The sequence below is a fragment of the Rhipicephalus microplus genome, chromosome 6 (genome assembly GCF_043290135.1).
Source record: "Rhipicephalus microplus isolate Deutch F79 chromosome 6, USDA_Rmic, whole genome shotgun sequence".
Taxonomy (NCBI): domain Eukaryota; kingdom Metazoa; phylum Arthropoda; class Arachnida; order Ixodida; family Ixodidae; genus Rhipicephalus; species Rhipicephalus microplus.
In genome coordinates, this window is record NC_134705.1 from 65168769 (window position 1) to 65191912 (window position 23144).

The 23144-nt window shown below is 58.2% G+C and overlaps 2 non-coding genes across 2 annotated transcripts; both read left to right on the forward strand.

The window, feature by feature from the left end:
* Positions 1–18008: 18008 nt before the first annotated feature.
* On the forward strand, positions 18009–18203 carry LOC119168826 (U2 spliceosomal RNA). The gene has a single exon (XR_005109503.1). It is a non-coding gene; the product is annotated as a U2 spliceosomal RNA (small nuclear RNA).
* A 3713-nt stretch (positions 18204–21916) lies between these two features.
* On the forward strand, positions 21917–22100 carry LOC119168830 (U2 spliceosomal RNA). The gene has a single exon (XR_005109506.1). It is a non-coding gene; the product is annotated as a U2 spliceosomal RNA (small nuclear RNA).
* The last annotated feature ends 1044 nt before the right edge of the window (positions 22101–23144 follow it).

The following is a 23144-nucleotide window of genomic DNA, read 5'->3' on the forward strand; positions in this document are numbered from 1 at the left end:
ACCGGAAGATCGTCTGTCGCGAGTCTTCTCGCACCTCACTCAGCGGAATTCGACAAAAAGCGCAGGTGAATACTTCTCCGCTGATTTCCGCGACCACTTGACGACCGCCTTCTGCCGCCTCATGTCCGGCACGATCGACAGAGCGCTGCGCCAGCGCCTCGTACACAGCACCATAGCACTCCTACCCCTCAGAATCAGCAAAACTTGGATGTCGGCAGGCAGAGCCTGCCGGCCCGTTGAACGCTTGAACGACATTGCAGCGGCATGTCACACACTCACGTTCCGTCACCCTCTGCCACATGACCCTTCATTCACTGGCATCACTACGCACGCTGTAGACGTTTCGCACGTATTCCCAGGTCTGCCTTTCACGGCAGGACCTTCGTCGACTTCGGTGCGGTGTTCCGCCACGTCGGAACTTGCAAGCCATACGTTGAGCACGCTGAAGCTGCCAAAGGCACCACCTTTTTGCCGATGATTGTGGGTGTCGTAGCAGAGCCGTTGCTTGGGCAGCCAGCGTAGAAGCCATGTTGGATGGGGGACGTAGTCGCATTTTGCACAGTCATTTTTTTTGTTCAACCAGGCTTTCGTGCTCGAGTTGGACATGTACACATTACATCAGTTTTTAAAACAAGTGCTGTAGCATCTCTCGCGACATGCCTGATAATGTTCGCGGGCAAGCATTTGGTGTGACGTCATGGGCGAAATCGAGAGTACGCGTGCAAGCAAGCACGTGTGGCTTTGACCTCTGAGAAAAAGAATGTTTCAGTTCTAACATGTTTGTAAACGAAACAAGATTACTTCAAGCGGACTAGTGATAAAAGCAATGCAGTGAAGCCAGCGCTGCTGCTGTCGGTGCACGTTGTGGTTTTGCATGGGTGGACGTCGGAATGTCTTTGCTACTGTTTGCCCGGCTTTTGGCCAGAACTAAATACAAGGTGTGAAAGATAGGAATAAATTGCATAGCTTCTCGGCCTTTTGGCTAAGATCAAAGTGTACCTCTCCCACTTTCAATCTTTACAGCCAAAAGACGAGAAACGGTCCCTCCTGGGGAGCCGGCTGCCCTGGAAAGTCCCCCTTTTACTGGTCGCACGGATTAACGCTGTACCTTGGTCTACCTGGTTCGTTGGCCCTGCTCTACCACTGAAGGAGTCTCTGCCCATCTACCCACGCGGCTGCCCACCAGCGGGACCAGACGTCCTCCGGGAGTGGTGAGAGTCTACAAGCTTTTTCTTGCCTGCCACTGCCGGCCCGGTCGTCAATGCCTGCTGGCGACATCCACGGGCCCCGGTTCTCATGATCACATCGCCACTGTCGTCGGCCGAGCGTACCGGCCTGGGCATCAAGTCACGGGGACGTGGACATCTACCGACGTGTCGTTTCAGTCCAGCCGGCAGGAGAAGACGCCCTCTGGGAACAGTAAGAGTGTACAAGCCTTTTCTTGTCTGTCGCTCCCGGTCCGGTCGCCAATGGCCACTGGTGACACCAACGGACCCCGGTCCTCATGGCCACCTCGCCCTAGTCGTTGCCCGGGTCTCCCTACCCGGATGTCCGTCCACGTGGTCCTGCCACCTGGAGGAGTCCCTGCCTGGCCAAGCTACCCCCCGCTGGCCACCTGCAGTTTCCATCCAGTCGCTCGCCTCGGGTTCCGGTCACCGCCAGTGGCGTCCCGCTCCGCCTTCGGGGTTGAGCACACTGGCGCCACCATCAGCCCAGCGGCCTCGTTCTGGCACACTTGTGTCTACTGGCGTTTATGTGGCAGCGTCTGGCCGTTTTCGCTCTCGACTGCCCGTTGTTCACCAGGGCATCATGACGGTGTACCTGCCGGTGCCCAAGATGGTACGTTGCCCTTGTTGCGCGGGCTGCCAAGCCCGCCCATCAGTATCGCTCCGACTGTCTGCGTGGCGGTTCCACATTGAGCGAAAGCACGGGGTTCGGCCAACGAGGCGTCTCTAATGGTGCGTCGACTGTGATGCCCGGTTGACTTCGCTGTCCGCACGCCACGTGTGCCCGGGTCCTGCCAAGAACGAGCCGTTGCATCTATACTGGTACTGCCCGAGTTATTACAACTGTGAGCGCTCCTTGACCTGGCACACCATGGCACAGAATGCGCAAAAGGAATCTTATCTTTATGTACCTCTTCGCAACCCACGGCAGCCTACGGCGACTTCCTCCAGTTCTTCCGGTACAGAGACTCCTCCATCTCCCGGTCCAGCTCCTTCAGGTACAGCTTGCCGAGTTCCACCAGAGCCTCAGACCCGCGCCATCGTTTCTTGGTCTCCAAGAGGTCGTGGAGGCGCGTCTTTCTCATCGACGCCATCCTCCAGTGCTGGGTCGGTCTGCAGCACTTCGGCTAATGGTTCTCCGTCGGCGTCAAGCTCCGGGGCGTCTATTATGCCGGGCCATTCTTCAGTCACTTCCGGCTCTGGTTCTCCTACGCCTCGGCAGTCACCTTCGGTTCCCGGAACACCACCGTCCGTGCCACCAGATCCTGGTCCCCCATCCACGACTGGCGAGGTCTCGTCCATGCGAGTCTCCTCCACACCCGGCTCGTCTTCTCGTCGTCAAACCAGTCCCGGCTCCGCGTCGTCTGCTTCGATGGCTTGCTCACGGATGTCCGCAGAGCTTGCCGATGTCCCCGGTACCGAAGACTTCGACGACGTATCGGCGAACGAGCCAATGGACGAACAGAGTATGCTGGCTGCCAGCCCCGTTGTCGACCACCATCCTATGTCAGCCAAATCCCGCTCTTCCTTATCCCATTCCCTTTCCGAGCGGCTGGAAGACACTGGTGCAGATGACCCCGACGACGGTGCACACGACGTACCTATCGACGCACCATTGGATATGCCACCGCACCACACCATGCTGCTTGCAGAGTAGGTTCGTGTCTTGCGAGCCACGCTCCCATCAGCCCCGACACCAGACTCCTGGGTAACGTGTTAGCAGGCGTGGTCTCACACTGTTGCACTGACCACGGAGGCTGTCTGCCTCGCACCATCAACACCGGGACGCCCTGCTCGAGACGTCAACCCTGACAACGGGACGCAGATCCAGCGTCTCTACCACAGGAACCGCCGACGTGCCATGCGCCTGATCATGATGGGACCCACACGGTCCTGTACCATCCCTATACGCGACATCCAGGACCATTGGGAATCCACCTGGTCACCTCGCACGGCGGACACGTCAGCTCTCCTACAACGACCCGCGACACCCATTCTTGTCAACATGGCGTCGTTCTCGGCAGACGAGGTTCTCTGTCTCGGGAAGTCGGAGAACACCACTCCCGGTCCCGACAGACGGACCTACCAGCACTGGTGGTTCGTCGACCCGGAGGCCCGCTTCCTGTGTGCCGTGTTCAACGCGTGCGTTCACCATCGTCGCACCCCGGACTCATGGCGAACGTCGCCCACGGTTCTGGTATACAAGAAAGGTGACCCCCTGTCCCGAAGAACTGGCGCCGGATTGCGCTCGGCTGTACGTCCCCCAAGCTTTACGCCAAGTGTCTTGCGTCACGCCTGCAAACCTGGCTCATGAATCACCAGGTCTTATCGAAGTGCCAGAAAGGCTTCTACCCGTATGACGGCGTGTTCGAGCTGAACTACCTCCTCCAGCACCACAAGAATGCAGCCAGAACTGGCGGCATGGAGTTTAGCACACCCATTTGAACTTCGCGAACGCCTACGGGTCCGTACCTCACCAGGCCCTCTTGAACGCCCTCCGTGGTTCCGTTTCTAGAGAGACGTTCACCGCCCTCATCGAGGACCTGTACCATCAGAAGCACACTGTCATCGTTGCTGCAGAGGGCACGACAGAACCGCTCTTCATCCACTCGGGTCTACGCCAGGGCTGCCCACACAGTGGGTTGCTTTTCAACTTGGTTATAGACTCCGTAGTTCGAGGCATTCAAGGCACCGGCGACGACCACAACATCCTAGCGACGACCTGACACCCCTGGCGGACTGTCCCACCCTCCTCCAAAAGCGCATAAACATGGTCTAGACGCTGGCAACACCACTCGGGCTATCTCTTAACCTGAGCAAGTGTACGATCCTCCAGCTCGGAGGCGTCATCCCCGTCGGATTGCGGTCAACCGTCTTCCGAGTCTCCGGCATCCCGGTAGCAGATTTGGTGTGACGCCGAGCCACTCCGCTACCTCGGACACCCAGTGGCTTTCCGCCTTTCACATCCAGCGGGGACCAATGTCATTGACGACGCCATTCGGAACGCCACAGCTATTTTCTCCTCTCTACTACCCCCCTGGCAATGCATTGAAGCCCTCAAGACATTGGTATTCCCTGCCTTGAATTTTTCCATGAGGTGCGATGTCTTGACCAAATCCGACTGGCACCATTCGGACCTCGCCATCAGGCCCATGGTCAAGCGAACATCGTATCTACCGGTGAACACCTCGACCCACTACGTCTACGGGAGTGCCTCCGGAGAAGCTATAGCGATTCCGGTGACAGCGGAGCTGTACGACATCTGCCAAATGTACTCCGCTTTTAAGCTCCTTACGACTACAGACCAGTCGCTACAGAAACTCGCCCTGTCTGACGCCTACGAGCTCTCTCCACCCGCCCCGGTTGGGAGGTCACCCGTTCCGAGTTGGAGGCCTACCTCTCCGGCGATCGGCAGGTCGTCCACTCACTGCCGGCTCTCCAGCTGCGCAGCGTGTGGACCGAGGCCCGTAAGGCGTACCGACGGCTACAAGTTTTGTGGTCCCTGCGGCCAGACAATGTCACCATCACCTGCGGCGACGCAACGCTTCCGCCAGCTCAACGAAACCGGGTCATGCGGACGCTACGTGACGTGCTGGCCCAGGTCCGGGACAACGCCCATGACCAACCAAACCAGGGAAAGGTGACTTCCTGCGTCTCGGCGGATCGTGTGAGCTCCCACTTTATCACCACGGGAGCGTCAAGCACTTTGTCGACTGGCGGTTTATTCACCAGGTGCACTTCAACCTGCTCCCCCTGAACGGCACCGTCATGGCCACCGGAACGAGATAAGTGCTGCCGGGTTTGCGGTTACGCCAGGCAGACGCTGCCGCACGTGTTATGCCACTGCATGACGCATAGCGCCATGTCTTTGGCACGACACAACGCGGTGGTGTCGCGCCTTCGCACGACTGCTGCCCGCGACAACACCGTGGCGTTCGAGAACCGGCCAGTCGGCGACACTGGATTGTGTCCTCATCTTGTCCTGGTTCATGGGGAAGAGTCCCTGGTGATCGGCGTGGTTTGCCCGTTCGAGAACACACCGGATGCCTTTACCAACCCGCGCATCGACAAGCTCGCATGCTAAGAACCCGTCGCCAACTACCTGCGTTGCCGCTACCAGAGTTACGGTGGCCGCCGTCATCGTCGGGGCTCTCGGCGCTTGGAACCCGGCTAAAGACTGCGTTCTCCTGCGCCTGTGCTGCCGAAGCTACCAGCGCCTCATGAAAAATCTCTGCGTGAGCGACGTAGTGGCTGCGTCCCGCGCCATCTACCAAGCGCACGTGGGACATGGACGCACTTAGACGACCGCTGACCCAGGCAAGACCTGCCTTACTATGTCGCCACGTCACGTGGCACCTGCCAGGTGCCCTGGTCTGCTTGCTGCAATTCCGGGGGTTCCTGCGACGCCCACACCTCCCACGTCCTGGTGTCCTTGGTGCTACCACCCGCGTCCGAACTCCATCAGACCATTGCGGTGCTGTGCACAGACCAACCACCTTGTCGTCCGGCATACTCAAGACTTTTCAGGCATTGTCTTGAACATAATAAACGATACTCTTCTTATCAGCTTACTATCTCACTTCACACACACACACACACTTTTGTATGTACACGCGAGCCGCGCATGCGGGTGGGGGCGCTAGCACTTATGAATGTATAGTTCAATGTGCAGGTGTGGCACATGTGCGGGTGTGCAGTGTCGCGGAACAACTGTCCTTGCATGAAAATTGTAAAAACTTGTGAGAATTTTGTAATAACTCAGGTGCGAGCAAGCGTTCTCCAGCCAAAGTGCCAGCTGTGTATAGTGTAAACAGAGTTTTTTTCGTAACAGTGTCTGAAGTTCAATAACTTCACCTTGTTGTACGAGTCGCTGTTGTCTAAAGGCCTCCTGCAAGACCTGGGTCACGTCACGCTGACGTCAGCCTCTGGCCCCCTTGAAGACCGCAACCAGTCCTTTCTGTGGCAGCGCCGCTCTGCGCGCTCCTGCGGCCTCGGGTTCCCGGCTCCTGTCTGGTGCCCGTCTGCCCCATGCCTGGTGGAGCAAGGTCCCCAGCCCACGCCCACCATCCACGAGACCCCCAGCGACCCACCTGGTACTAACTGGTCTTGCGCGGCGCCCGCTTCGGCTGAGCCGCGTTGTACTAGTGGGCAGCTCGCCTGCACGTCACGAGTCATGCACGAGCCGGGCCCGACCCGGCGGCTTGCAGAATCTACCCACCAGTATGGCCACGCCAGTTGAACTCCTGGTGAGGGAGAATTGATCCATGCTCTCAGCGCCCGAGAGACGTTTCTGCTGACCATTTAATTGACGCTGTAGAAGAAACAGCCGGTGATGATAGTGTATTAGTGCTACAACACAAGGGGGGGAGCAAAATTTCTTGTATGCACCCGCAAACTTAGTCAGGCGACAAAGCTAATGGTGGTGGAAGGCTTGAAGTTTAACGGGGTGAACGTGCTGGTAGAGGCAGTCGGGCCACCGGTGACGCAGATGAACGTTTACCGTTACCCCACTTTTCAGTCGAATGGGACCCCCAGTAATGCCTTAGCCCAGTTTGGTATAGTGAAGGCCATTTCGTTCGCCACCCTAGCCACTCGTCAGACCAAGTTAAGCGGGGTTAGTGTTGTAGAAATTGAGATGTGTCGCCTAGTCCCCAACTTCACGACGATTGCGGGGCACAAACCAATGTTCGAGTATAAAGGTGTGCGTCGGATTGCGGTGAAGTCGGGCATATGGCGACAGCGTGCACCGCGGTTTACTGCGCCGCGGCGTACTGAGGGCTGTTCAGCCGACTGCAAACGCTGCGGGGGACACCACAGAACGCGCTATTGCTTCCGTGAGCGTTCGTACGCTTCAGCCGCCCGCGGCTTCCTCTCGCTTTCCGAATCCACTTTGCCTCACCCTCAGTCAAGCGGCCCCACCACTGCCAGGGCTGCTATTTCACCACGCCTGAAGGTTCTTACACCCAGGTCCGCATCCCGCACGTCGGAGGCAGTGACCCTTTTAGGAGGCCGTGAGTCAGACCCTGTCACGCTCACACGCAGCGGCACTAAAGCTTCGCCCACCAACGAAGGGGCAAAAAGGGTGGACGATACCGCCACCATGTCAACCGAAACTGAGTCGAGCGACATTGAGTTGGCCTGGCTGCAATCGTCCCCTCATTTGCCTGCCGCACTCCGGTCAGGTCTTGATGATGGCCAAAGTCAGCTGAAGGGGCCGTTGATACGAACGAGTCACGAGGAAGACAACCCTCACCACCATTACACCCGCCAACGTTCTGGCCCGTGACCCCCCCGGACCTGGAGGCCCGCGCCCAAGACGCCGCCAGCATCGAACCCCCCATAAGGGGTAAAGGGCACCACGTCCTCCCCAAAGATAGTGAAGACAACCGACGGACCCCATCTTCTTTCTCCGCCCCCCACTCGGCATGACTACACTGGAAGTTGGACGTGAAACCGGGATTGACAGCCAGAGACCTTGAGCAGAGATCACGCTCGCGCTCTGGGAGCCGCGTCTATAAGCGTATAAGCGGGAGATCGGGGGGGCGGGGGGATTGGCTAGCAGGGACGCACGGCAGGGTAGACCCAGGCCCATAGGACAAAGTAGCGACAGTGACGCTCCGCTGCACGTGAAGTCCCAGAAGCTCGAGGAATATGGAGGGGGCAAGAGGGAACCACCCCCATGCTCTGAGACGCCAACAAACGCAGCAACGTGCCTGCTCGCTCCGGCGGCCTCGCCGCCCTCCTGTCTACTTTGTCCGCTCTCGCTTCTCTTAGTCATTCTTTCCCAGGCTTCGCCTACTCCTCCCCTACAGGCGCGGCCTGTTTTCTCGCACCCTTCCCTCAGCGCTCGGCTGATGTCCATCTTGGCTGCTCCCTTCCTCCCTCTCGTTTCTTAACCCCTCTCCTCTAGCCTGTTCTAGCGCTTCAACTCGCGGATGATGGCCTCGCTGCTCGCTACACTTTGCGACTCCCCTGATGGGGCTGAACAAGCCACCTCCCTTCCATTAGGCATGCGTTTCTCAGTTCTTGCACCCCTGTTGCCATCACTCTATGACCCATCTCCTTCCTCCCAGCGCCAACATTATTAGGTTAGGCCTCATCTTAATTTCGCCTCTTGGAATTCCAGGGGCTTCCGGGACAGAGCGAAACAGCAAATAGTCCTAGCGTTCGCCCAAGCTCAGGGCATCAATGTCCTGTTCATCCAAGGGACCGATTTCCGATCGCCGCTCGACGTTGCCACGTTCAAGAGGGAGTTCTACGTTTACGCCTTCTTCTCCCTGACAAGTGCGAGGGCCTGTCGCATGGGGGCCATCGTTGTTTCTGGCCGATTCCGCCACAAGGCGCTCTGCACCTTCGGCGCAAATGGCAGAACAATCCTTTACTAGACCTTTTTGTGAACGGGAAGTGGTGCTGTTTTGTGAATGTTAATGCCCCAGTGAAGAGGGCTCACACAAATTCCTTTTTTTCAAGCGTTATGCCCTTACCTTTCGGAGCCACTCCCGCACGCGCTACTGGGCGATTTTAACTGCGTCATTGATTCCCAGCGGGACATGAGGGGGCCGGGTCAAGGCGGGTCCACTTATTACGCCAGAGAGCTCAGGAAGTTCCTGACACACCTCAGTCTGACAGCTGCCTGGCTGCACATGCACGGCGATCTTTTCGTCCCGACCCGCACCTTCCAGCTATCGGCGAGCAGATTAGATCGCACCTACCTGCCCGACTTCTTCCTCTCCTCGGCAGTTGCGTGCGAGGTCCTCTCTCCCCTGCCGATCTAGCAGGGAAGTCTGAGCACCTCCCGCTCATCACCATCTTTAGCGGTTCCCACGGAGCCCGAGAAGTGACCAGGCCTCGCGTCTCGATGCAGCTCTTTTACAAGACGAGGTAAGCATCGAGCGAATTAGAGAGCGACTGCGGGCATCTGTGGTCCTGCGCCTGGCAATACTCCACGCACCTGGAACGCCCTAAAAACGGAGTGGAAGGCAATACTACGAGACGAAGGTAGGGAGAGAATGTAGCGTATCACAGCCCGGATCAATAAGAGCCTGGGACTCTATGCAGAACTACCTGACAAAGCTGGAAGCCGAATATACCCGTCTATTACAACAGCGAGGGGGTATACCGCCAGCTGGGTGGGCCGAGGCACCCAACCAAGCGGATGAGAGCCTTACCGAGGTATGCGGGAACGGCAGTGCGCGCATCTCTCGAATGAAACGTCCGGACGGCTCACTCGCAACCGATCCGGACGAGATTGCCGAGATCCTCAGGGATCACTTGGCGGCCGCATTCTGGAGCACAGAACCCAACCGCGGAACGGGTGACATGCGGTTCAAGGAAGAGCTCTGTCGGAGCCTCATTCATTTGAGCGAGGAGGAAGCTGCACTGCTTGACAGCGAAGTATCCACCAAAGAAGTACTTACCACCATCAAAAGGATGCAGCCCAACTCCGCCCCTGGCATGAATGGCCAAACCGCCTACTTCTACGCTACTTTTTTTGATGTTCTCGAGGGCCCTCTTATGGAAATGATCAACATGGTGGTCACGTACCAAGCAAAGCCAAGGTCATTTGGAGAAGAAAAAATTGCACTCCTGAAAAAAGGAGCTCCTCAGGAGGAGTCGTCGGCATGGCGGCCCATCTCATTGTTAAACGTCGACTACAAGATTGTAGCTTCGTTGCTAAACACACGCCTGAACCTCCTTCTGCGAACCATCATCTTCCCCAGCAGGCTTGCGTGGTTCCAGACCGTTCCATGTTCACGAACTTGACCGTAACAAAGAATGTAATCTAGTATATGACAGCGAAGTCCCTGTCAGGTGACTGTTTCTCTAGACCAGGCAATGGCCTTCGACTGAGTCAGGCACCAATACTTGCTCGAAATTTTACGCCACTTTGTGCTTCCAGAAAGCTTCGTCGACATCATTTTCGCTCTATGCAGTGACTTGACGGCGTCATTGTGATCGGCACCCCAACTGGCACATTTGTCTACGAGAGAGGGATCCGGCAGGGGTGCCCGCTTGGGCCAACCCTCTTCATTCTCTCGCTCGAACCACTCATAAAGAACCTGGCGCACAACGAGCATATCAGAGGCTTCCCACTGACTGGTGAGGAACAGATCAAGGTAATGGCCTATGCGGATGACGTTTCTTTGTACGTCAGGGACCCTGCAAGTCTCTAAAAGTTCTGGACGGTGTTTGTATCCTATGTGGAGCTCTCGGGCGCGGAACTGAACAACGAAAAATGTAAGGCACTGCTGCTTGGCAAGCTCACTCGCGGAGCCCTCGGCGATCTCCAAGTTGTCGAAGTGGTAAAGGTGCTGGGCATATACTTCTGCTGTGCCGGCCTCAAAGAGACAACAAGGCACCGGGCGCTAGAGCGAGCACGGGCCGCGATTGCTAGTCTCAGCTACATGGACCTCACACTTCGTGAGAAGGCTGTGGCTGCGAAGACCACCATCTGCGCCTTCGCCTACTACGCTAGCAGGACAGCAGTTATGCCCACCAAAACGGCCACACAGTTGACAAAAATGCTCCGGTACTTTTTATGGGAGGAAAAGCCAGCACCCGTGCGCCGCACTCTCCTGCAGCTTCCTGTGAGTGAGGGGGGCCTGGGCCTCACACACGCTCTAACAGTTAGCAACGTTCTCGCTCTAAAACGGCTAGAGCCCTCTTTCGCTCTACCGACAACGTGGGGAGATGCCTCATGCGCTACTGATGCAGTACAAGCGCAGCCTTACTTGACGCTGACCGACCACTTTGCCCCCTCGCGGAGGCGCCCTTGCCGTTCTACAAGTCAGTCGCCAGGACGATGTGAATGCTCCAAAGGGAAGCCCCTGACTGCGACAACGACGAAGTCCCACCAGCCCGCATCGCGGAAGAGGTCGCGAGACATCAGATAAGTGACGACGAGATGCTGAGGTCCCGCAAGAGGAAAAAGAAGGCGTCCAAAAATGGGCGGGAAATGCCCATGGTGGCCCAGGATTTAGTTTGGCGCAAAAACTTGGGGTTTTACCAACTCGTCAGCGGCCTTACAGGCTTGTTATAGTACCGTCGCCCCGCTGCCTGAACTGCCGAGCCAACGAAACACAGGCGCACGCCCTGACTGAGTGCCCTTCAGCCAAGCCCGTATCGCGACTCGTTGCAAGGAACTTCAAAATCCGTTCTCCCCCGGCGCTGAACAGGAACAGGGGCGCGTTCGCAAAGTTAGTTGTTATGTGTACCTTGCTCGCCATTTGGAAACGCCGCTGCCTAGCAGAGGCAAGGCGAAAAACTACGAGAGCTGATTACCCAACGGTGTCCCGTGTTCGAGAGATGGTCTGGCGGCACCTCTCGGAACAACTTGAGTCCAGTGGCGAGGAGAAGTTTCTGCGCCGGTGGCACACGGCTGCAAATTTCGGCCACCCCCTTTTAACACACGCACTTCCACCTCCCTCAGCCTGGATGGAAGGACTCAGTAATATTCTCGCCCCAGAGTGATCGGGAACCGTCACCACACCCCAAATCCTCTCTTTCTGTCACCTCTACCGTCTGTTTCGGGGCTCACGGAGCCCGGAACACAGTTGTGCGCTAACCACCCCCTCCCCTGCTCCCACAAATGTCACACGGGCGCACATCCAGACCCCATGTCTCCATGAGGACGCATGCACATGCGTCGAATGTACTCAAATTCAATCTAACCAAGGTTTTATGTGTATGTATGGTGATAACTTTGTATAATGATGTCGCGGGTGCCTCTTCTGGCGCAGTATAATATCAGTGGATCTCCGCTCCTCAAAGCTATTCTGCTTTTTAATTGTCTAATCATGTGTAATGATAACAATGTATAGTGATGTCGCGAGCACCTTTCCTGGCACAGTCTACGTTCCCCGCTTCCCTGCTCCTCTGAATGGGCACTGAGTTAGAATGAGTTACGATGTGTTCAGGCAACCCTGATTGATGTACCCATGCGAAGAGTTACTCGCCAATGAAAATTCCCTTTGTGTAGCATCCTACGACTACGTGTACGGAAGCGCACGGGCCGGCGCTGCAGGGATCCCTTTGGTGGCGGAGCGGAGCGACAAGCTGAGCTTCTCGGCCGTTTGTCTAAGATCAAAGTGTACTGCAGCACCAGTGCCGCGTCATGCGGATACTAGGTGGGGTGCTAGCCACGGAACGGAACCGCGCCCTACACGACCTTCCCAACCAAGGCTTGCCTGCGTGGTGGCTGACTGCGCCAGTTCGCATTTTATGTGCACGGGCGCCCTCACCACCTTCGCGGACTGGCGGTTCATACACAGGGCCCGCCTCAACCTGCTCTCAATCAACGGTGCTCGCATGTGGGGCGCGCTGGGCAGGGAGCGGCGGTGCCGCGTCTGCGGTTACCTGAGGAAGACACTGCCGCATGTGGTATGCCACTGCATGCCTCACAGAGCTCTCTACCAGGACCGCCACAATGCCATCTTGGATCGCGTCCGGAATGCCGCCTCCCACGAGATCACGGTGGCCTTCGAGAACCAGGTCGTCGGAGACACAGGCCTGCGTCCCGATCTCGCCTTGGTGCGTGGCAAAGACGCAATAGTCATCGACGTCACGTGCCCCTTCGAGAACACGCTGGACGCCATCGAGAACACCCACAACGCAAAACTGGCTCATTACGAGCCGGTGGCAGTGTTTTTCTGTCGCCAGTATCTACGGGTCACCGTCGACGCCGTCATGGTGGGTGCCCTCAGCGTTTGGGACTCGGCGAATGATCGCGTGCTTCGCCACATCTGTTTGCGCCCCTACCTGCGCCTATTTAAACAACTCAGCGTCAGTGAAGTGATCGGCACGTCTCGCGCGATATATCACGAACACGTACACCAGAGCCATTAACTCTGTGTGCGTGTCCGCCGGTACTTGCTACTGCACAACCTGCAAAGCTTTAAGTGGGTATGCGCGACCCCCACATTTGTGATATCACCAGCCTCCTGCATGCGTTTTTCACGCACCGCCTTTTCCTTGCCCGTGTTGCATCATGTTGCCCGAAGAGACATTGCTAGCAAGTAACAACAAACAAAAGTCATGTCATCTGTCGGACCTATTTACTTACGGCCCCATGAAATAATAATAAAAAGCCATCTGTTATTATCAGCGTAATTGCTGAGCACTTTGATCTCCTGGCCCTCGGTGGAGAAGCGTTCCCTCCCGGGGACCCGGCCACACATGGAAGGCGACGTTCCTGGCTGCGCCTGCCTTTCGGGAGGGCACCTGCTCCTTATCACCACTGCGCACTCGTTCTTGGACGCCCGGATGAGTGGACCTGCGGATCTTGGAGGCCCTCGACGTGCTGGCTGGCCGCAGCGACCTCCGGATGGTGTGCGGCGGGTGGTGAGAGTCTAGAGCTCATTTTCGAGCATGGCTCTCTGCCTGCCCCCTCCTGCACGCCTGGCCCGGTCTTCACTGCCTGCTGACGACGTCATCGGGCCGCGGTCATGGTCGTGACTACGTCGCCGTCGTCGCCTGCCACCCGGCCCACCTTGTCCTGCTGCCAGGTCTTGCTGCTGCCTGGTCCTGCTCCCCGCCGATCCCGCTGCATTGAATCCCACCCGCCCGAGTTCCGCGAGAGGTCGTCGTCCCAAGCGGCACCACGCTCCTGCCCCTTCTGGCTTCCTGGCACCATCCCTTCCTCAGAGACCTTGGCCCGGTACTCCGGATTCACCGGCGGTGGGCCCTTCTTCGCCGCCCTCGTCTGAACCGGCTGGTTCTCAAGCAAAGGCGTCTTCACGCCCTGCCGTCTCGGTGAAACCACGCCTGCTGATCCTAGACGGCGACGTTCTTTGTGTCTACCTCGCGGCCCTGGCAGAGTTGCAGTGTCCGGTCAGTGACTACAGCGTCAAGTACAGCGGGGCCAATTGGACGTCCCACGTGCAGTTGAGAACAACGTCCGTGTTAACGATCGAATCTACGTGTGCTCGGTGTGCAACTCGCCGCTGACGTCCCGGCACTCTTAGCACCGCTGTCTGGCCTCGGCCACGCTGGCGCCTTTGTCGCAGGCACCTCAGCGTCGCTGTGGCGATTATGACGCGACCTTTAAAACAGCGCTTGGCCTCGCGAATCATCTGCGAAGCCATGTCGACCAGGATGGGCCTTGTGGCGCTGCTCGTGCTCGTGCGCCGACTCGGCATGCGCGCCAAGTCAGCCCTTCGTCCACTTCTCCGTCGTCCTTGGATTCTCCGCCACCCGCAGCGTCCCGGGCTTTGCGACGACTCAGACACCGAACGCCTTCTGCTGCCGCACGTTTTGTGCGGCCCTCGTCATTTTCGGCCACCGGGTCGGGGGCCTATTCGCCCGTGTCAATCAACGAACCGGCTGCCTTCATGTACGAGTCTACCAGTGGTTCGTCAACGTCCATGGGTTCAACCGCTGTCCCTGCTTTGCTGGTACCATCCCCTGCCGCCAGCCCGATGCCTCTCGAGACGGCCATGCGCGACACCAGAGTAGTCTTGTCCCCTTTGCCGTCGCACGCGGGGTCCCGCTGCCTGCCGGCGTTCCCGTGGTGTCACCCGTCGCCGCGTCACCACAGTCGCTGGATCCTGCGTCGCCGCAGCAACCCCCGTCGTCCAACAGGCATGACCTGGTCCACTACGACTATAAACCTTCGTCGTCGTCGCATGGCGAGGCTCCTGCCTCGCGCGGCTCGCCGGCGGCTTCGCCCATTGGCGATGCTGCTGTTCTTTCGACCGACGACGACGCCACGCTCTCCGACGACGTCGCGGTGTCTTCGCCGCCACCCGATGCCGGGTCGTCCCTGGTTGTTCTACCCGGGGTCCCGGTGTCTCCAGCCGCCTCCTCATCGCCGCCCACATCCAAGGACGGGGCCGCAGTGGTTCCAGACAAGCAGGATGACGTTCCAGAGCAGCCTTACTCTGACGCAGTGACACTCCAGATGCCACCGGACCACACGGGCCTCCTCGAAGACCAGGCACGTCTGCTCTGCTCCCTGTTGTGGGACCCGCCCTCCGACGTGTTGTGGGCTCGCTGCAAGGAAGCTTGGAGGCAGGCCGTCACCTTGGCTGTCGCGGCGGTGCGTCTTGCGCCCTGGTCGCCAACGCTGCCAGCCTGACCCTTAAAATGCGGTCGACATTCAGCCGCTGTACCACCTCAACCATTGCCGTGCTGTAAGGCTGATCCTGGAGGGCCCGCCTCAGACGTGTGCCCTTCCGCTACAAAACTTGCAAGACCACTGGGAGCGCACGTGGTCGGCCCGCCAAGCTGAATCTACTCGGACGCCATTCGGCTCCACTGGGTGTCGACAAATTCAACTTCTCGACGGACGAGGTGTTTGGGCGCTTGCACAAGTCAGAGAACACGGCTCTCAGCGCGGACCATCTAATCTACCACAAATGGCGAACGGTCGACCTGGAGGCATGGTTCCTGGCAGTGCTGTTCAAAGCCTGCCTACGCCACCGCTGAATGCGGGACCCCTGGAGGACGACGTGGACCATCCTCATCTTTAAGAAAGGAGATCCGCGAGATCCGCAAGTCCCGTCCAACTGGCGGCCCATAGCCTCCGGCTGCACTGCATCAAAGCTTTATGCCAAGTGCCTTGCAGCCGGCTCAAGGCCTGGATCATCGAACACCCTGTCTTGTCGAAGTGCCAGAAGGGCTTCCTGCCACACGACGGCGTGTTCGAACTTAACTACATCCTTCAGCGCAGCCTCGACATCACCCGATTGGGACGCCTAAACCTGTGTGTGGTGCTGTTAGACTTCAACAACGCATTTGGCTCGATCCCGCACAAGGCCCTGCGATCGACGCCCTGCGTGGTGCTGGCGCCGGCTCCGTGTTCACGGAGCTAATCGGCGACCTGTACTTAGGAAACAGTACCTGTATCCTAGTGGCCGAGGGTACCACAGAACCGATCCAGATCCTGGCCGGGCTATGTCAGGGTTGCCCACTCAGTGGATTGCTGCTTAATTTAGTGGTCGACCCGGTCATCCGCGCAGTGCAGGGTGGTGATTCCGACCACAGGATTCTCGCGTACGTGGAAGACCTGACTCCCCTGGCCTCGACTTCGCGCCGACTACAGCAGCGCATCGATCACATCGAGACCCTCGCCGCGTCCTTGGGCCTGTCCTTGAACCCGTCAAAATGTGTGTCCTTCCACATTCATAGATCGACACCTGTGGGGATGCCCCAGACAGATTTAACAGTCTCGGGCGTCCCTATCTCGGTACAGCGCGACTTCGAGCCGCAGCGATACCTGGGACGGCCCATCGTCTTTCGTATCCCCTCCGGCTCCGGTTCCGCCGTCGAATACCCCGTCGCCCAAACACGGGCGATCATGTGATCGATGTTACCGCCGTGGTAGCGGCTGCATGCCCTCCAGAATATTGTCTACCCGGCGGTCAACTTCCCGATGCGCTGTGGAGTTATGTCGACGACTGACTGGCGCCGACTGGACGACGCCATTCGGCCGCTGGTGAAACGTATGCTTTACCTGCCTACCAACGCGGCCACCAGCTCTATTTATGGTCCCGCACCTAGTAGCCGTCAGGATCCCGATTGCGCGGGGCTCAGCGACCTCTGCCACATCGACTCTGCCTTCAGGCTTCTAACGTCCCCCGACACCGAGCTGCGGCAGATGGCATTTGGCGACGCCTATGCGATCGCCACTGCCCGTCTGGGCTGTGAGGTGAACAGCGTGGAGCTGGAGGCCTACCACGAGGGATCGCTTGGAGACAGGTTCCGGGTCCCGGCCTCCCAGCTGCTGTCCGAGTGGACGAATGCCCGCAAAGCGTCCAACCACTACAACGTGGCCTGGTCCCTTGATCCTGGCGGCGTTTGACTCACCTGGGGCGACGCCACGATTACCTCAAAGCACCGGTGCCGCGTCATGCGGACGCTACGTGTGGTGGTGGTAACGAAACGGGACCGCGCCCGCACGGCCTCCCCTGCCGAGGGAAGGTGCTAGCGCGGTGGCAGACCCCGCAGGTTCACATTTTATGCGTACGGGCTCCTTCACCACCTTCGCGGACTGGCGGTTCGTGCACAGGGCCAGCCTTAACCTGCTCCCATTCAACGGCGCTCGCATGTGGGACGCGCCAGACAGGGATCAGCGTTGCGGCGTTTGCGGTTACCTGAGGGAGACACTGTCGCAAGTGGTATGCGACTGCATGCCTCTCAGTACGTTCTACCAGGGTCGCCAAAAGGTCATCGTGCATCGCGTCCGGACTGCCACCTCCCGCGAGTTATCGGTGGCCTTCGAGTACCAGGCCATCAGAGACACGGACCTGCACCGGATCTCGTCTTGGTGCGTGGCGAAGTGGCGATAGTCATCGACGTCACGGGCCCCTTTGAGAACACGCCGGACACCGCCGAAAACGCCCGCATTGCCAAGCTGGCTGATTACGAGCCGGTGGCGGAGTTTCTCCATCGGCGGTACCAGAAAGTCACCATGGACGCAGTCATCGTGGGAGCCCTAGGTACTTGGGATGCGGCGAACCACCGCGTACTTCGACGCATATGTTCGCGCCCCTACTTGCGCCTCTTCAAGAAACTTTGTGTGATTGAGGTCATCGCTGCGTCTAGCGTGATATTCAGACCACTTACGGCAAAGTCATCAATTTATTCCCGTCCGTTGGTGCATGCTATTGCATAAAGTCCTGCTACGGGTGTGTGTGTTCGCCCCTTTGTATAAATTTGCTTTCTTGGCATGCGATACATTACATTGTCACGCGCCGTGCTTTTTCTCGGCCGTGTTGTGCCATGTTTTTCGAAATTCGTCGCGAGAACTCTCTGCTGAAAGCCATGTCCCAAGCCATGTCCAAGACTCTTTCACTTACGGCCCTATGAAATATGAATAAAAGCCAATGTGTTCTTATCAGCTTAATATCTGATACTGATCCTATTTGGATCTAAGATATTAAACTCATTTTTGCAATGCCGTGGAGTGCTTGAAGCTTGCTTCACCCCCGCCACGGGTTGGCGCGGTATTGCACTACCTCCAGGATCGGCCCACTCCCCCTGCGCTGGTGAGTTCAACATTATTCTCAATAAAAAAAGAGTGTACGGATTCGCCAAGGAAATCGGGTTAAACCGCGTGGGTGCGGCGAGTGCCTGAAGCCGTGGCGTCACGCCGCCCCGGCTGACGCGGTAGTCGCGGCCGCTCGCCCGCGTGCGGGGAGTGCGCTAGCTGTCTTCACATGACCTCCGCCACGGATTGGCCCGATGATACGAATCCATCGCTTCTCGGCCTTTTGGGTGCGATCAAACTGTAGTCGTGTGGCTGATATGTGGCCGTCAGCACAGAAGACCCCACATGGACCGGCTACACCCCAACAACCCCCCTTTTGTTGGCGGTTCTCCCTATGCAGGCCGAAGGCGAGCTAACGGCGGGCTAACGCCCTCTACCCCAAGCACCGTTACGGGGCCCCCTCACAAGAGCTCCAAACCTCTTCCCTTCCGGGCAGAGATGGGGCTCTGGGGGAGCTTACAAACGGAGTGGCGCCCATCGTCTCGATGAGTCGGGTGTTACAGGGCTCTTCAGACAACGACGGCACGGAGGGCAGCCCTGTGCGCCAGGCGGGCTACGCGGACGACGACCCACCGGGCAGGCATACCAACCACGCAGTACCTGCACGAGATGACGTCAGCTCCTCGGAGGAGTACGCCAGCCCACATGCGGACGACACCGGGGAGCCAGCTGACCAGCAGCTGGGGTGCGTCGACGAGTCACCAGCGCCCGCTCAGCAGGCGACGCCAATCGTGGACAACATCAGCGAAGTGGGGCGAGTACCTGCCGACCCGACAGTGCCCCCTGGTGACGTCACCGGCAGCCACAATGGCACACAAGACGAGGCAGCTGAGACCCTGGGGCCTGAGAAAGTGCCTGGTTCCTGGCGGAAGTGACGGCAGAGCTACGTGACCTTGGCCGGGGCCATGTATCGTAGGAGCAGTGGGCGCAGTTCGAGCCTATCCTTGACCACGCCGAGGCAGCCATTATTGACCATCAGCGGCTGCCCTGTCGGGGCTCGCGCCAAACACCACCTCGGCACGAGATAAAGCCCGGCAATGTTTCTCCGATACAGGGACGATACATAAGGAACCAAGCGACGGGCCGTCCATCTTATTGTGGAGGGCCCATCGGAGCTCTGCCCCATCAACCCAGGCACCCTTCAAGGCCACTAGACGAAACTCTGGGCCTCGGTAGCCGAGGATACGGCCATTTTCAGGTCGCGAGCCCCCACGACAGAGGAGACGGATACGTGCCTCTTCCTCCCAGATGAAGTTGCAGCCAAGCTCCGGAGGTGTGAAAGCACCGCTCCTGGGGAGGACCGTCTGACTTACCACCACTAGAGGCAGGTGGATCCTCACAGGCAGTTCCTGGCGGCGGTGTTCAAAGTCTGCCTCCTACACCACAGCACACTCCAGAGCTGGGCATCATCGAGGACCATCCTGATCTACAATAAGGGCGACCGCGAGGCACCTACAAACTGGCGACCCTTGCCCTTGGTAGAACAATCACCAAATTGTATGACGGGTCTCTCAACGCCCGGCTGCAGCGGTAGTTGGGCGACCAAGGGACCTTGTCAAGGTGTCAAAAGGGCGTCCTGCCATACGATGGGGTGTTTGAACACAACTACGTGCTGCAGGGACGGCTGGATGACGCCAGGACAAAAGGTGGGGAGCTGTGCGTAAGTTTCCTTGACTTCGCCAATGCCTTTAGCTCAGTTGGCCTCTCGTTGATGCAGTCCGTGGTGCCGGCGCGGGGGAGACCTTCGCGGAGATCGTGGAGGAGCTCTACCGCGCCAACACCACCTGCGTCGTGGCAGCAGCTGGCACCACGGAGCCTATCCCCATCAGAGCTGGCCTGAGGCAGGGATGTCCAGTGAGCGGCCTGTTATTCAATTTGTTGGTGAATTCAATCAGGGCAGTGCAGGGAGGCGATAAGCAGCACAACATCCTTGCTTACACTGATGATCTGACACTGCTCGCCGAGGACCCTACCACCTTGCAGCGCTGTCTCAACGTCGTGACAGCCCTCTCGTACCGGCTGTGACTGCGGCTCAAGCCGGCCAAGTGCCGCACCCTCCACCTATCCGGGCGCTACCCGTTAGGCCAACGGCCCACCACTTTCACCGTTGGGAGCGTCCCGGTTCCGGCACTGGCGGACTACGAAGGGCACCGTTTCTTGGGGCGACCTGTGGACTTTTGGGTGCTCCCGGACCAAACGACCATCGACGAGGCAATCCACCTAGGCAGGAAGCTGCTCTCTTCAATGTTCGCTCCATGGCAGAGGCTGGATGCCATTAAAACTTCTCTATACCGAGCTCTCAACTTCGCCATGTGGGTGGGCCTCGCCAGCAAGGAAGAGTGGCAGCGCTTGGACGACGCGCTCTACCCCCTCATCAAGAAGACCCTCTACGTGCCAGCCAGAGCATCCAACGACTACGTGTACGGGAGCGCACGGACCGGCACGGCAGGGATCCCTTTGGCGGCACAGCTGAGCGACATCCGCGGGGTAGACGGGGCCTTCAAACTCCTAACGTCGGTGGACACGGAGGTCCGGGAGTGGTCAAGGAAGGCGCTCCACCAGCTGGTCTCCAGGTGGCTCCGACGTGACGCTGACGATGAGGATATCGAAGGCTTCTTCTCGGGCGACATAGAAGGCGACTTCAGACAGACCACTACTTAACTTTAGTCTGTCTTGACAGAGGCCCGCAAAGCCTCGCGTCGCCTAACTGTAACCTGGGAGTTACAAAACCAGGGCACCCGCATCAGCTGCGGGGAGGCCACGGTGTCTGCATGTAACCGAAACAAGCTGGTGAAAACCCTTCGGGCCATCCTCAGCCAGAGCCGAGACCATTCCCTCGAGGCGAAACAGAACCAGAGCAAGGCGATGGCATGTTTAGCGATGGACCCCACTGACTCTCACTTCATATGGACCGGACACTACACCAGTATTAAGGAGATGCGCTTCGTCCACTGAGCCCGGCTAAATCTCCTCCCCCTGAATGGCACTCGCATTTGGGTACCTGCTGGAAACAAATCGTGTAAACGCTTCGGGTACAAGGATGAGACGCTGCCGCACGTTCTCTGTCACTGCATGCGGCAGAGCCGGGCAATGACGGAGCGCCACAACGCCATCGTCGCACGCATCGAGAAGGCTGCCATTGCGAGGTTCGCCGTGATCGGAGAGAACCAACAGGTCGGTCTTCCCGGCCTGTGACCCGACCTGGTCCTGGCACAAGGCTAGGAAGCCCTGATCCTGGACGTCTGCTGCCCTTTCGACAACAGACTGCAGGCGTTTCAGGAAGCCCGGAGGCTCAAGGAAGAGAAATACCCTCTTACAGTGACACCTCCTCTAACGGTTCCAGCACGTCACCGTCGAAGCTATCGTCCTCGGCTGCCTGGGGTCGGGCGATCCGGCGATGGATCGTGTCACCCGCAGATTGTGCTCAAAAAATTATCTGCGAACTATGAAACCCTTGTGCGTCAGTCACACTATCGCAGCTTCCACGGACATTTTCCGCCACCACAATGGAGTATTGTAATATATTGTACATAGCCATTTTTTGAGAAGCGATTTTTCATGTTTTAGATTTGTACACCTTTACAGTTTTACCACTTTTAATTTATTTGTACTGACAGTTTTTTTGCCCTTTCGTTGCCGGTTTTTATCTTATACACTTTTACCCAGTTATGTATTTGAGTTCATTTTCTAACCGTCAATTAGGATGCTTTTGTGTACGTAATATGAATAAAAAGTGTGTTCTTATCAACTTAAGATCTGATACAAATCCTATTTGGATCCAAGATAATAAACTTATTTTTGCAACGTGGTGGAGTGTTTCAAGCTTGCTTCACCTTCACCACGGGTTGACCCGGTTTTGCACTACCTCCGGGATCAGCCGACTCACCCCTGCGCTGGTGAGTTCAATATTATTCTCAATAAAAGAAAGAGTGTCCGGATTCACCAAGGAAATTGGGGTGAACAGCGTGGGTGCAGCGTGTGTCGGGGTCAGCGTGGGTGCAGCGTGGCGTCACGCTGCCTGTCTTCGCCTGTCTGCCCCACCACGGCGTACGAACCAGGGTCTCCAGAGGCGTGCTAGGAGAGCCTACCTTCAGTGGGTGCACCAAGTCAACGACAGGCGAGCACTTCGCATCATGCACCATACGTTCTGCGCTAGCACCAAGGAGGGACGGACACGGTGAGTTACGATAGCGCGGCTGCGCGACGGATTGTCGCCGGCTTCAAGTTGTGTGTAATATAGACGCCTACTGACTTGGAAAAGGGGAGACACGTTTGACGTTGTCCCGGTGGGGTCTATCACTTCTCGGCCATTTGGCTAAGTTCAAAGTGGCGCCAGCGTGGACGTGGTCCCGCTGGCGCCTTCGTCGGAGACACCTCGGCGTCGCTGTGGCGTCTGTGGCGACTTTTACGTCCACGCGTGGCCTGGCCCTTCACCAGCGATGCCACGTCGAACAGGCTGGGCCTTCTGACGCCGTTTATGCGCGTGCACCTGTCCGGCATGTGCGCTGCGTCAGCAGCTCTACCACTTTTGCGTCGTACTCGAGTTCCCCGCCGCCTGCAGCGTACCGGGCTTCGCGACGCCTCAGAGGCCGAGCGCCTTCTCATGCCGCACGTACTGTGCGGCCCTCGTCGTCTTCGGCCACCGGGTCAGGGGCCTCTTTGCCTGCGTCGATCGATGAACCGGCTACCTTCATGCACGAGACTGCCATCGGTTCGTCAGCGTCCGTGGCCTCAGCCTCTGTCTCCGGTTCGCCGGCACCATCCCCTGCCGCCAGCCCGGTCCCTTCCGAGCAGCCCATGCGCGACGCCAGAGTCGTCCTGCCTCCCTGGCCGACGCACATCGGGGTCCCGCCACCTGCCGGCGTTCCCGTGGATTCGCCTGTCCCCGAAACACCATGGTCGCGGGATTCTGTGTCGCCGCAACGACCCTC